General features: G+C 37.8%; 1 long non-coding RNA gene across 1 annotated transcript; it reads right to left on the bottom strand.

Moving 5' to 3' along the window:
- Nucleotides 1-3057: 3057 nt before the first annotated feature.
- Nucleotides 3058-11440, bottom strand: LOC131138012 (uncharacterized). The gene is made up of 3 exons (XR_009132024.1): nt 10717-11440; nt 8733-8961; nt 3058-3370 (listed from the first exon to the last, which is right to left on the bottom strand). It is a non-coding gene; the product is annotated as an uncharacterized LOC131138012 (long non-coding RNA).
- Nucleotides 11441-11491: the final 51 nt, after the last annotated feature.

Genomic DNA, 11491 nt, shown 5'->3' with positions numbered 1-11491 from the left:
TCATGTGACACATTTTGATATTGGTAAATGAGAGTTGGACAATATCGGGATGTCGGTTTTCATCAATAAAGCCAATATCGGACATCCAAATAACAAATAATAATAATAAATAATAATAATAACAAAACTAATAACAAATAATAATAATAATAATACAGTATGTATTTTTCCCTAGTGTATCTCCACCCCTGTGGGTCCCAAACCAGTATGCAGACTAATAATAATAATAATAATAATAATAATAATAATAATAATAATAATAATAATAATAATAATAATAATAAATAAAACAAATAATAATATAATAATAATAATAATAATAAACTCTGAATTTTTCCCTAGTGTATTTCCACCCTTGTGGGTCCCAAACCAGTATACGGACTCCACATGGGTCGCTGGAATCGGGTCAAGGTCAACAAAAAGCACCCAACAGTGTTGCGATACGACAAACACAACAACAAAATACGATACTAATATGACTAATGTCATATTTAGAAGCGTTCGCTTGGCATTGCAATATCCGAATTGGGATTTAAAGCTAACACAAACACATTATTACCGAGTGGTGATGCAATGAAATAAATAATTCTTCATAAAAATACTAGTACAAATAATACACCAAAAAATAACAATATTCCATAATGATAGCTAGCATACTGCAGTGATTAAAATGTATGTCAAGGCCTTTAAAAAAAAATGGTCGGCATTTCTGTGCTAAAACTGAAAGTAATGAAATTCCACATGGTGGAGGTCAAACATTCCCAGTGAAATGTCAGCTCAAAGTCTTCAATAATGAAATGCAGCGGTTGCATTTGCTTTTAGAAATGCTGTTAAGAATGTTAAGTCGGGGGGGGGGTGTATAAACCTCGCATGGTTCGTTTTGATGTGTGTCATTTTTATAAACAGGCTAAAACCATTCTCATTTGTTTTGCATTGTTTTGGTTTTCCTTGTTGTGTTTTTAGAACGTGCCATGGGTTTACAATAAAAAAAATAAAAAAAAACACGAGCCGCACTTTGAACACCCCTGTCCTTCCTCTTTAGAAAGGCATGACGTTGATGGAAGTGGAGTAACTTGAGGACCGTTACTGCTGAGGTGAGATGCTGCACAAAGCAAACGGGGCGTCACCGTCTAACCCTTTTTTGAGAAGGCCTCTCGTGGCGTTTACTGCTCGCACTTTCCCATCAAATGACATCACTTCCTCTCCTTTGGACGTTATTGTTGCGCAGGTAGTAGCATTGAAACCATCGGCTTACATTCGATTGGATCGATATACTATTAAACAACTTGCTTTCATGTCCAAATGTAATAACAGGATTTTAAAATTTATCATTAAAGTTCAATAAAAGCATAGGCGAGCGTATTAGCATGGATGCTAATCCTCCCCGCTGACACACTTGTGGTGTTTTAACACGCACACACACAAAAAAAGTGCCCCTCCCTTACAAAGACACACACTAATTCACCGACGTGTGTGTGTGTGTGTTAACAAGCCTCTCATCCTTGTCTTTTTAATGGCGACACAAAGCAGCTTGCACACACACACACACACACTCCTGCAACACACTGCTCTTTTTATGGACACACACTTTGGTGACTGAAATGTGTGTGTCATGTAATGCATTTAATTGGACTTAAAAGGCAACGCAATTCAAAAATGTAGCCATAGATTGGTAATTAATTTGTTAAATGATTATTTACATGCGCGCTTTTATTTATTTTAATGCCTTAAAGCAGTAGCAATGCTGTCAAAAAAATTGACATTTGCACGCATGTACGGATAAAAAGCCGCAGAAAGATGGATGGTGAGTGGAATGACGCTGAAACAAACGCGGTTTCACGGATCCCTGCTGATAAATCCGAGCTGCTCTGGGAGGCCCATTGTTGTCTCAAACACTCAAAGAATCCCGTTTGAATCACCGAGTACACAACAACACCCTTCACACAACAGAAAACAGAAAGAGTCATCCAAATAAAATTTAAAAAAAAAACAAGGAACAAAATTGACTTACAACAAAATTAAATGAAATATAATAATAATAATAATAATAATAATAATAATAACTTTAAAAATATATATCATGAAAAACAACAAAATTACACATAATAAAAAATGAAACAATGAAAGAAAGAATGACAATGGAACAACAAAAAATAATTAAACAAAATAAGCTCATCATAAAAGAAAGTAAAATATAATGAAAAAAAATTCAACAATAATGAAAAACATAAAAAATCCAGGATTTGTTACATCATTTGTCATTCCTTTTTTTCCCTGTAGAAATAATTGAATTGTTAAATGGATGTATTAGTATATTGCTACATGAGCTACTGTATATAAAAACTATCCTATATTATTATTAAAAATAGTGGTAGTATTTTAGCATTGTTTTTAAATAATGCCATCCAAAATTGGAGCCTTATTTCCCATCTTTTTATATATATATATATATATATATATATATATATATATATATATATATATATATATATATATATATATATATATATATATATATATATATATATATATATATATATATATATATATAATATAAAGATTGGCAAGACTGTGTAAGACATTTTTTTCAGTCTAAATATGATATATATCATAAATATATATACAGTATATACCGACAGGGGGCCTTCCTGTGTGTGTGTGTCACATTGAAAATGTGCTAGATGCTCAGAGGTTCTGTTCTTTTAAGCTCAGACCGAGTCCCAAACATTCATGGACACATGGACTTGACGTTCTTATCCCTCCTCTGGTCCTCATTTCCATATGAATGCTTCATATGCTCCGAGATAAAAAAAAAAAACAGCTATTTCCATCCTCATCCTTATTCACAGCTGCTGCTGCTGCTGCTGCTGCTGAGATCTCCGACAAAGACCAAAACCACTCAGCAATAATATATTCTATGTAATAAATACATTTAATACACATATGTAATAAATATTATATACATATATATTTAGTAATCATATTCACAGCCATCTTAGACAGCAACAACATGTGTTTTTATTACCTATCACACCCGGAAATCATGTGTTATGAATGATTATGTCTTCAATTTTGTGCACACAAGCAACATGCATAACAACGATGCAAATGAATATGATATCAAATATAAAAAAAATTTTTCAAAACACACACCCCTGCCACCAGTGTTATTTGTTTACCTAGCTAGCAAGCAACAATCCGACAAGACACCTGAATGAAGTTCTTCACCGTTGTTCCCTGACATGACAACGTCGCTACCGTCTGTTCTTCCTCTCCGCTGTGTTCACCGTGGTGACACCGAGACGGAAACATGAATTTTGTATCCTGAGCAAGGAGACCGAATCTCTCATTCCCTTTAAGAGGACAACAGCTGGCAGACACAGACAAAAAAAAAAAAAACGACAATTCAAATTCACTGCCCCCCCCCATGCATTGATGCATGAAATGAGACACAAGTAAATCCAATTTCTCACTCAGTATTCAAGGGAGGGATCATATGATATTAATACTGTATGTATGTATAGCTCAATATATATGTACTATATTTTGTACAGTTATGTACCTTTATAGTATGGATACGTATGGATATGAAGTTTTCCCATAATGCATTGCATCTGAGCAACACATTAATTGGGGTGCTGCGATGACGTCAGCCCCCTGGGCTCTAAAAGCATTTTCAATGCTGCTTTTTCCTCCAATGAAATGCATTGCTCAAACAAAATGCATTATGGGAAAAAAAACTAATTTAGGTACAAGTTCATTTCATAGTGTTTTTGAGTGTTAAGTAACTGCGAGATGAGTTTAATATTGTTTGTAACGACCTCTTGCAATTTCCAATAGGTTGACAAGCTCGTCAAGACTTTTTTTTCATAGTTTATGATTGGCTCCTGTCAAATGAAGAGATGGTTGGTTGTCACGGACTCATGTGTGCCACAATATGCCATTTTGTGAAGTGGACATGTGTGGTAAATCTGCATTATTCTCCTCTAAGCGAAACAAGAAAATAAAAATGGAAAATAAAAAAAAGATACACGATTTTTACAGCCAAAAAAAACCCTTTTCGAGATTTAAGAAGTTCAAATGATCTCATGGAAATCTCAGTTTCAGTTCATTTTTACGGCTGAAGTCCTCCGTCCAGTCGGGTAAACATCTGCCAACCATCAACCAGATGTGCTTGAATTCTCCTGTATTTACACTGCGATAATGACGACAAAGGAAGTGGACAAGATAAAAGTGTCTTATCTTGAGGCTGACCAAAGTTACATACAACTTTGGGAGAAGAAATTCAAAGTGAACAAAAAGACCGATACCATCAGAAGCTAAGAGACTTTAGGTGCAGACCGAGTGGAGTTGAGATCGGATCCATTTTTAACCATATCCGACGGGGGTTGGTGTATCTGGACTGAGTAATAGTCTGACGGTCTCCAGGACCGAGTGGCCTCGGCCAAGTGATGGATGACATCACTCCCACACACACACACACACACACACACTACAGCAGAGGCCCGAAGTTCAGCAGGTTCAGACGTCGGCGACAGAAAGACAGATGCTAACGACTGACGCAAAAGCTTCACTTTATTTATTTATTTTTTTGTCTCCTTATATTTATGGACCGTTCCATGCCAGCATCACGCTAACAAACGCATTCGTCATTATCACATACAGTAAACCTCGGATATATCGGACTCGGATATATCGGAAATTCGCTCACAACGGACAGATAAAAAAGAACCGATTTTTCTGTAATGCATTTCCAATACAAATTCATTGCATATATCGGATTTTTTATAACGGATTTCGCCTATTTCGGACAAAATCTCCAGTCCCGTTCCAATGCATTTCCATTAAATTTCCCTCGCATATATCGGATGGCCGCATCGTGGCGCTCCGATTCACCGAATCGTGACAGGCCGCTATACGACGTCATTTGCAGCGTTTGCAGCGTTGCCTGCGCGTCCAGGTACATTGGAAACGTAGTCAAGGAAGTGCCTTTTTATAACGGATAAAATCCGATTTACGCATATACCGGATATAAATCCGATATATGCGTAAAACGGACATTTTCCGGTATACGCATATAACGGATTTCGCTTATATCGGACAAAACCAGTGGGAACAATTCAATCCGATATATCCGAGGTTTACTGTATATGTAGCCTAAAATCACTAGGTTCTGATATACAAATCTAACCCTAACCCTGACCCTGACCCTAACTCCTGACCTTAACCCCAAACCCAACAAAGAAAAATGATCCTGTTCGGTAGCTCATCTGGCGGTCCCACAAATATTCATTGCTGCTGTTTAATTTCTTTCAGCTGCATAATTCTTTCAGGTTTCAACAGCAAACCTATCAGTCCCAAAGGTCTAAAGACCAGACTCGGTCAATACAAAAGCAGACACATAATTACTGAGCACACTCTCCTGCAACCCCTCCTGGCCTCTTGTAGCAGCTGTGAGCTTCATATCCACAAGAGCAGCAGTCAGGACGTATTAGGTTTCCTCTTCCCAGGTCTGGCTTAAAAGCCTGTCCCATAATGGCCCTTCAGTCACACAAACACACCGCGGCTCTCTGAAGATAAAAAAAAAACTGACTCTAAAGACATTCATGCAGCTTTTTTGGAGGGCTTGTTTTTTTTGTTTTTTTTTAATATTATAAAGGCACCTGAGGTAACCACTCTGTTCTATCAAAACAACAAAAAAACCTATATTGTCTTGCCAGAACAACTTGTTTACGACGCAAAAACAACACCGCTCGTGTCTTGTGTTTATGTGGGGATGCAATTACCATGTAATTAATGCCTTGTTGTCAGGTCATAAATTAGAGACCCCAAGTTGACCATAAAAATAAAGCTGACCTCCGTCGCAGCGGGATGTATATTTCATCTATACCCAATAGTAACACAATCATAGCCTGTTAATTAAAAAGGTCATTAATATAACGCAATTGACATTATGTAGCGGGGGAAATACTTTTAGAAAAAGTATATATGTAAAAGCTGCGGTTTAACAAGAAAAATAGTAATAAAATAGGATTAGGAAAATAATAAATCATAACTGTAAGAATGAGTGAGCAAAATATGACACTATACACAGATTATAATATATGCAAATGACCTACTGAACCATAAGAACTCAGCTATGGACCAACATTTGGTGTTTACATGAGCAGGCTTGTACTGTAATATCAAATATGAATATCCAATTTTGACCGTATTCGCATTGACACAAGGAGATGCTATTAAAAGTCCTGAAACGGACCCCAAACAGACCCCAAACGGACCCCAAATGGACCCCAAACATATCAATACAAGGCAGCACAAATGGAGATAATTAATAATCGACATGAACAAAAAGACCATGTTTAAAATGAAACCGTATAAAACCGTATATAGTTCGTAGAAGTCCAAGGTTAAAATTTGGACTTTCCAAGTATCGTGGCCAATAAAGGGTTAAGATCACTTCCCTAAACAATAGGAAGAGTCGGGCCCCTCCAGTGACCCCAGAAGAGCGTCCTTTGTCTCCTTGCTAATGTTTGCTCTTGTCTATTGTGTCTACATTACTCGTCCGCCCGTCTTCACCCCGCAGTTTGGACAGGGGTGCAGTGAGCCGACCCCCACCAACCCCCACAGACCCCCCCCCCCCCCCCCCCCCCACACACACACACACAAAGACTCTCTCATATGCCCAATGCAATGCAGTCAAATATGGTATTTGATGTTCTGTCTATGATATTTTAAGACTTAAAAAATAGGAAACAAAATATCCCAATAGACAATCTGTTGGTTTGGTCTGGATTTGTTTGAGTAACGAGAGTCGGATAAAATGACATGTAAATTGATACTCCATCACAGATATGACATCACCCGCCCAATGGGGATCCTTGGAGTAAATACATGTTTCCATCTCCCAGTTATTATCTTCCAGATATTTGAACAGTTTTCCATTTTCAGATAAAATATTGTCACAATATGAATAAAAAAACTGTGCTTTTTTTCTTCTAGCAGTCTCAGTAGAGAAGCTCAAGTCTCCAGATACCTCCTCCAGTTGCACAGACGGGACGCCGAGGCATTCCCAAGCCAGCTGTGAGACATAATCCCTCATATATGTCCTTGGCCTCATTCCGACTGGACAAGCCCAGATCGCTCAACTAGGGAAGCGCCCGGGATCGGAACTATGCGTCCGAGCCACTTCGACTGGCGGTTGAACTCCCGACTCCTCAAGTTCCTCAGCTCACTCTCTAAGGGTGATCCAGCCACCCTTTCAGTCACTACACAAAGCTTGTGTTACACATTCCCGAAGTGTTCCCAAACCGGATACTTTAATGACTCAAGCTAGCCAAAGGCTGGGCGGCACTGGATTTGTTTACAAAGTAGACACATGACGTGATAAACGCTTCCTGTCCTTCACGTAATGTGTATCGTGTGGGAACGCTAGCATTCCCGCTTTGGCTCAACCCAGTGTGCACAGAACGAGAGTCAAAGTGCTAGCCGTCAAGCTAAAGACCCGGATTGTCAACTTTACGTACAAAGCGACTCTTAAGATGTCAGGGAATTTTACCAACGTACTTTCGCACATCCGCACCAGCTGACATTTGTGACACATCTACCATTAGAACCCAAGTAATAAAGACCTTGTATATTTAGAAGTTAGCCATGGAGTCCCACAGGGGTCTGTGCTTCGACCGGTACTGTTTAGTGTTTCTCTTAGAGAGTATTATTAGAAAGTACTTTGTTCACGGTTGTTTTCAGTGAAACTAACCATTTACCCAAACACCAGACATGACAGGAACTTGTAACTTTGACAAGTAAGTAGCCGGGGAACGGGAAGTCTGGACTTCCTTGCATGGGCTTCTGCCCCCACAACCCCGAAAACAAATCCCGCAAAAATAGGCACATTTTAAAAATAAAAAACCCACCGTTTTGTGCCATAGAATTTCCCGAATTAGGCCATTTATTGGTATCAGGTAGATATTTGCACCCTCACTCACGGTGCAACCAAAGTCACACATGTTGGAACACACAATTTAACTGCACCACAAGTACAATGTGGGTATCAAGCTAGATGCTAATATACATGCAAAACAATACAATTTTCGACTTATTTATAGCCTGCAAGGTATGCTGGGTAGCCTTAGACATTGCCCAGGCTTAACCAGAGAGTCGAAAATAGACATTTTTGACACAAAAGGCACAATTATATATCATACACATAAATGCATCCTGACTCGGGAGTTTAACCGCATTCATTGTTTGGGGAGCAGCTGCTTTTCATTGTGAGTGACACCTCAGCCGACCAATAAATCACAGCGACTAAGTGAGCTTTCCTTGCAGACAACAAGTGGGCTAATTTATAACCAAGCGCGACACCGGCGAGAGGCTATAATTGGCCGCGGAGGTCAGGGAGGTTAGGGAATTAAATGCAAGCGTACCACACAAGTCTATACACTTTCCATACGACCGTCATGGGAGAGTCCTGCAACTTTTTGACGGTATACGTACTTCACGAGAACTCATTAACAAGAACTTAATGAATGTCCCACTTACTGAAAATAGAGACCTATATTCGTTTGTGTATATTTATAATGAGAAGTGGTTGCGGGACTGTTATTCATAGTCATAGACTGATCGCATCATATATACAAAATACACCCAATAACAAGTACCGTCAATTTGTTACCTTAATGACAACCTAAAAGTACACGCAAAGTCAGAAAAAAAAATAAAAGTCTTACCATAAAGATCCCAGCATCCCAAATCAAGAATGAAAGAGTCCTCTTTTGTCCAACTTCCATGTTTCTTGCACACTGCACCCCCACTCTTCGTTTCGAAGAGATGGGGGCACCGGTCCACTGCTGCAGCTGTGCACCCCCGTCACTATCTGCTCAGATGCCATCCTCTCGTGCACGCGGGACGGTGGGGGGAAAAAAGGCGACGGAAAACAAAGTGATCCTCTTACTCGACCTGGGGGAAAGTAAGGCGAGACAAACAAGGGGAAAGCGGAGCGTTAGAGGCCCAAAGCGGCCGAAGAGCGGCTTCCAGTTGACTTGTGGCTCTGTTGGCTGAGTGGGAGGAAACAAGCTAGCGAGAAGGAAAGAGTGGATAATACGACCCCCCCCCCACAACGCTCCCTCTCTCGCTTTCTGTCAGACTCAATCCCTCCTTTTCTCTCTCGGAATATGCTCAGCCTGCAAGCACCCCCCCCCCCCTCCTCCTCCTGCTGCTGGAATGCAAGGCAACACTTTCAAGAGGCCCTCTTCCACAACCCGCACACTCAATGCACCTTGACCTCCTGGTCAGACACGCTCTCAGTGTGTGTGTGTGTGTGTGTGTGTGTGTACATGGAAGGGTATTGTCAGTCAGTGGTACGTTTACACGCACACATTAGTCATGTGACCGACAGGGTTTGTTACACTTTGATGTGAAGTTCCACTTTAAATGCGCTCTCGCTTAATTCCATCCTTGGGTGCCATCCCAAACACCAGGGGGCGATATTGGTAATTTTTGCTTCTTTAGTTGTGTGCAGAAGATACATACTGCGCCCCGCCCCGCTTTTAGCCTTGGTTTTTTTTTTAGCACTGAAGGAATGTTTGGATATTGTATTTTAATGCATATTTTACTCTGTTTTTACTTTTATTTTTATTTATTTTTTTCTACTGTAAAGCGTTTTTGAGTACTCTGAAAAGCGCTTTACAAATAAAATGTATTTATTATTAAAATGTATTATTACATGCTAGCATTTTTCGCTCTCATTAGAATACCTTTTTTCCTTTTATTTTGACTTTATTGTAAAATAAAGTAAAATAAAATAAAAATAAATTTAATTAAATTAAAATACAATTATTTTATTAAAATAAAATTGTAAAATAAAGTATTTTGACTTAAAAGTAAAATAAAGTCCGGCTCTGACTTTTCTCTCTCTCATTAGAATAATTTTTTTCCCTTTTATTTTGACTTTATTGTAAAATAAAAATAAAAATAAAAATAAAAATAAAAATAAAAATAAAAATAAAAATAAAAATAAAAATAAAAATAAAAATAAAAATAAAAATAAAAATAAAAATAAAAATAAAAATAAAAATAAATTTAATTAAAATACAATTATTTTATTAAAATAAAATTGTAAAATAAAGTATTTTGACTTTCTGGTAAAATAAAGTCAAAATATTTTTTATTGTGCTTTTAAAATAAAAATTAACAAATATTTCCTTTTTTTGCATCTCAAAATATTTGGACTATATTCTCGTAATATAATTTTCCCCCAATGTCATTTTACAAAATTTACACAACTTTTTAAAACATCTTAAAAATACCTGTTTTTAATATTTCAACCTTATGCTACTAAAATATTTTTTAACAATTTTATGAGTTTATTATTTTTTCTCCAACTGTTTTGACTTTAGTCATCCCTCATTTCACGTGGTTAACTGGTTCCAGACACAACTGCAAAAAGTGAATTTCCGCACAGTAGGATGGAATATTTTCATAAAAAAACTGTTTGTACAAGTATTAGAGCCCACTAGACAGGTAACAGCACCCCTATAGTCCTATTATTCTCAAATTGTAATGCACTAGCTACAGGATCACTGCACAGACGACTGCCTTAAACATTAGCGAGCTAGTCAGCTAGTCTACAGTTTATTTATTTATTACTGGATAAATTAAACTTTTAAAGGTTTTAAAACAGAGTGGGAAGAACAAAAAAAGCCCCAAACTTACCACTTCCACACAGGATGTGAGAACTTCTTTTCACTCAATAATGTCGGACATGCCATGGTGGACTCCATTCAATGTGAAGGTCATGTCTCATCAATGTAACATGACATGAACACACAGAAAAAAAACATTTTTAAAAAACGCCAGCAGTGTTCCATTTCATAACTGACTTGTATTTTAACTAAACTACAGCGATATTATTATTATTGTAGCAGTTAGCATGAAAAACTATATTTATGTGGCGGACTCACACACACCTTGCTAGCCGCTAGTCTCAGCGTCATTCGGCGTCGTCAGAGTGGATACCTAGCTTTCAATTTCGCTTCAAAGACGCAACAAAATGCTCGTTTTAATTCAGCATATTTCTACCTGAGGACTGGAGTCTTGTGATGGAAGACAAAAGCTATTCCAAGGAGAGGACATGGTAGGTGTTGTCGCCACTGTCAATTAAGGAACTAAAATAAGTATCAATGCGCCATTGGAAAGAAGTTTCGGTAGTGTTTTAAATCATTAAAATACGGCAGATAGTGTTTTAAATCGTCAAAATACGGCAAGATACTGCAACTATTACAACTATTACATGATCACAACATTATATCCAACAATGGAACGCTGTCAAAGGTGTTTTTAAGAGGGCTTCATAATAGAAATAGTTACGTCCCAATAGTGCGGCTAGCTTAAAGATGGCAGCAAAGCTAGCTCATGTTAGCTTGTTTTCTGGCGTTATGATGTACAGATATGGGAAATACATTTTCAGATAAGGCCTGCTCCATTTTGC

This window comes from Doryrhamphus excisus, chromosome 11 (assembly GCF_030265055.1).
Source record: "Doryrhamphus excisus isolate RoL2022-K1 chromosome 11, RoL_Dexc_1.0, whole genome shotgun sequence".
In the NCBI taxonomy this organism is placed as follows: domain Eukaryota; kingdom Metazoa; phylum Chordata; class Actinopteri; order Syngnathiformes; family Syngnathidae; genus Doryrhamphus; species Doryrhamphus excisus.
This window is presented reverse-complemented; position numbering and strand designations above follow the sequence as displayed.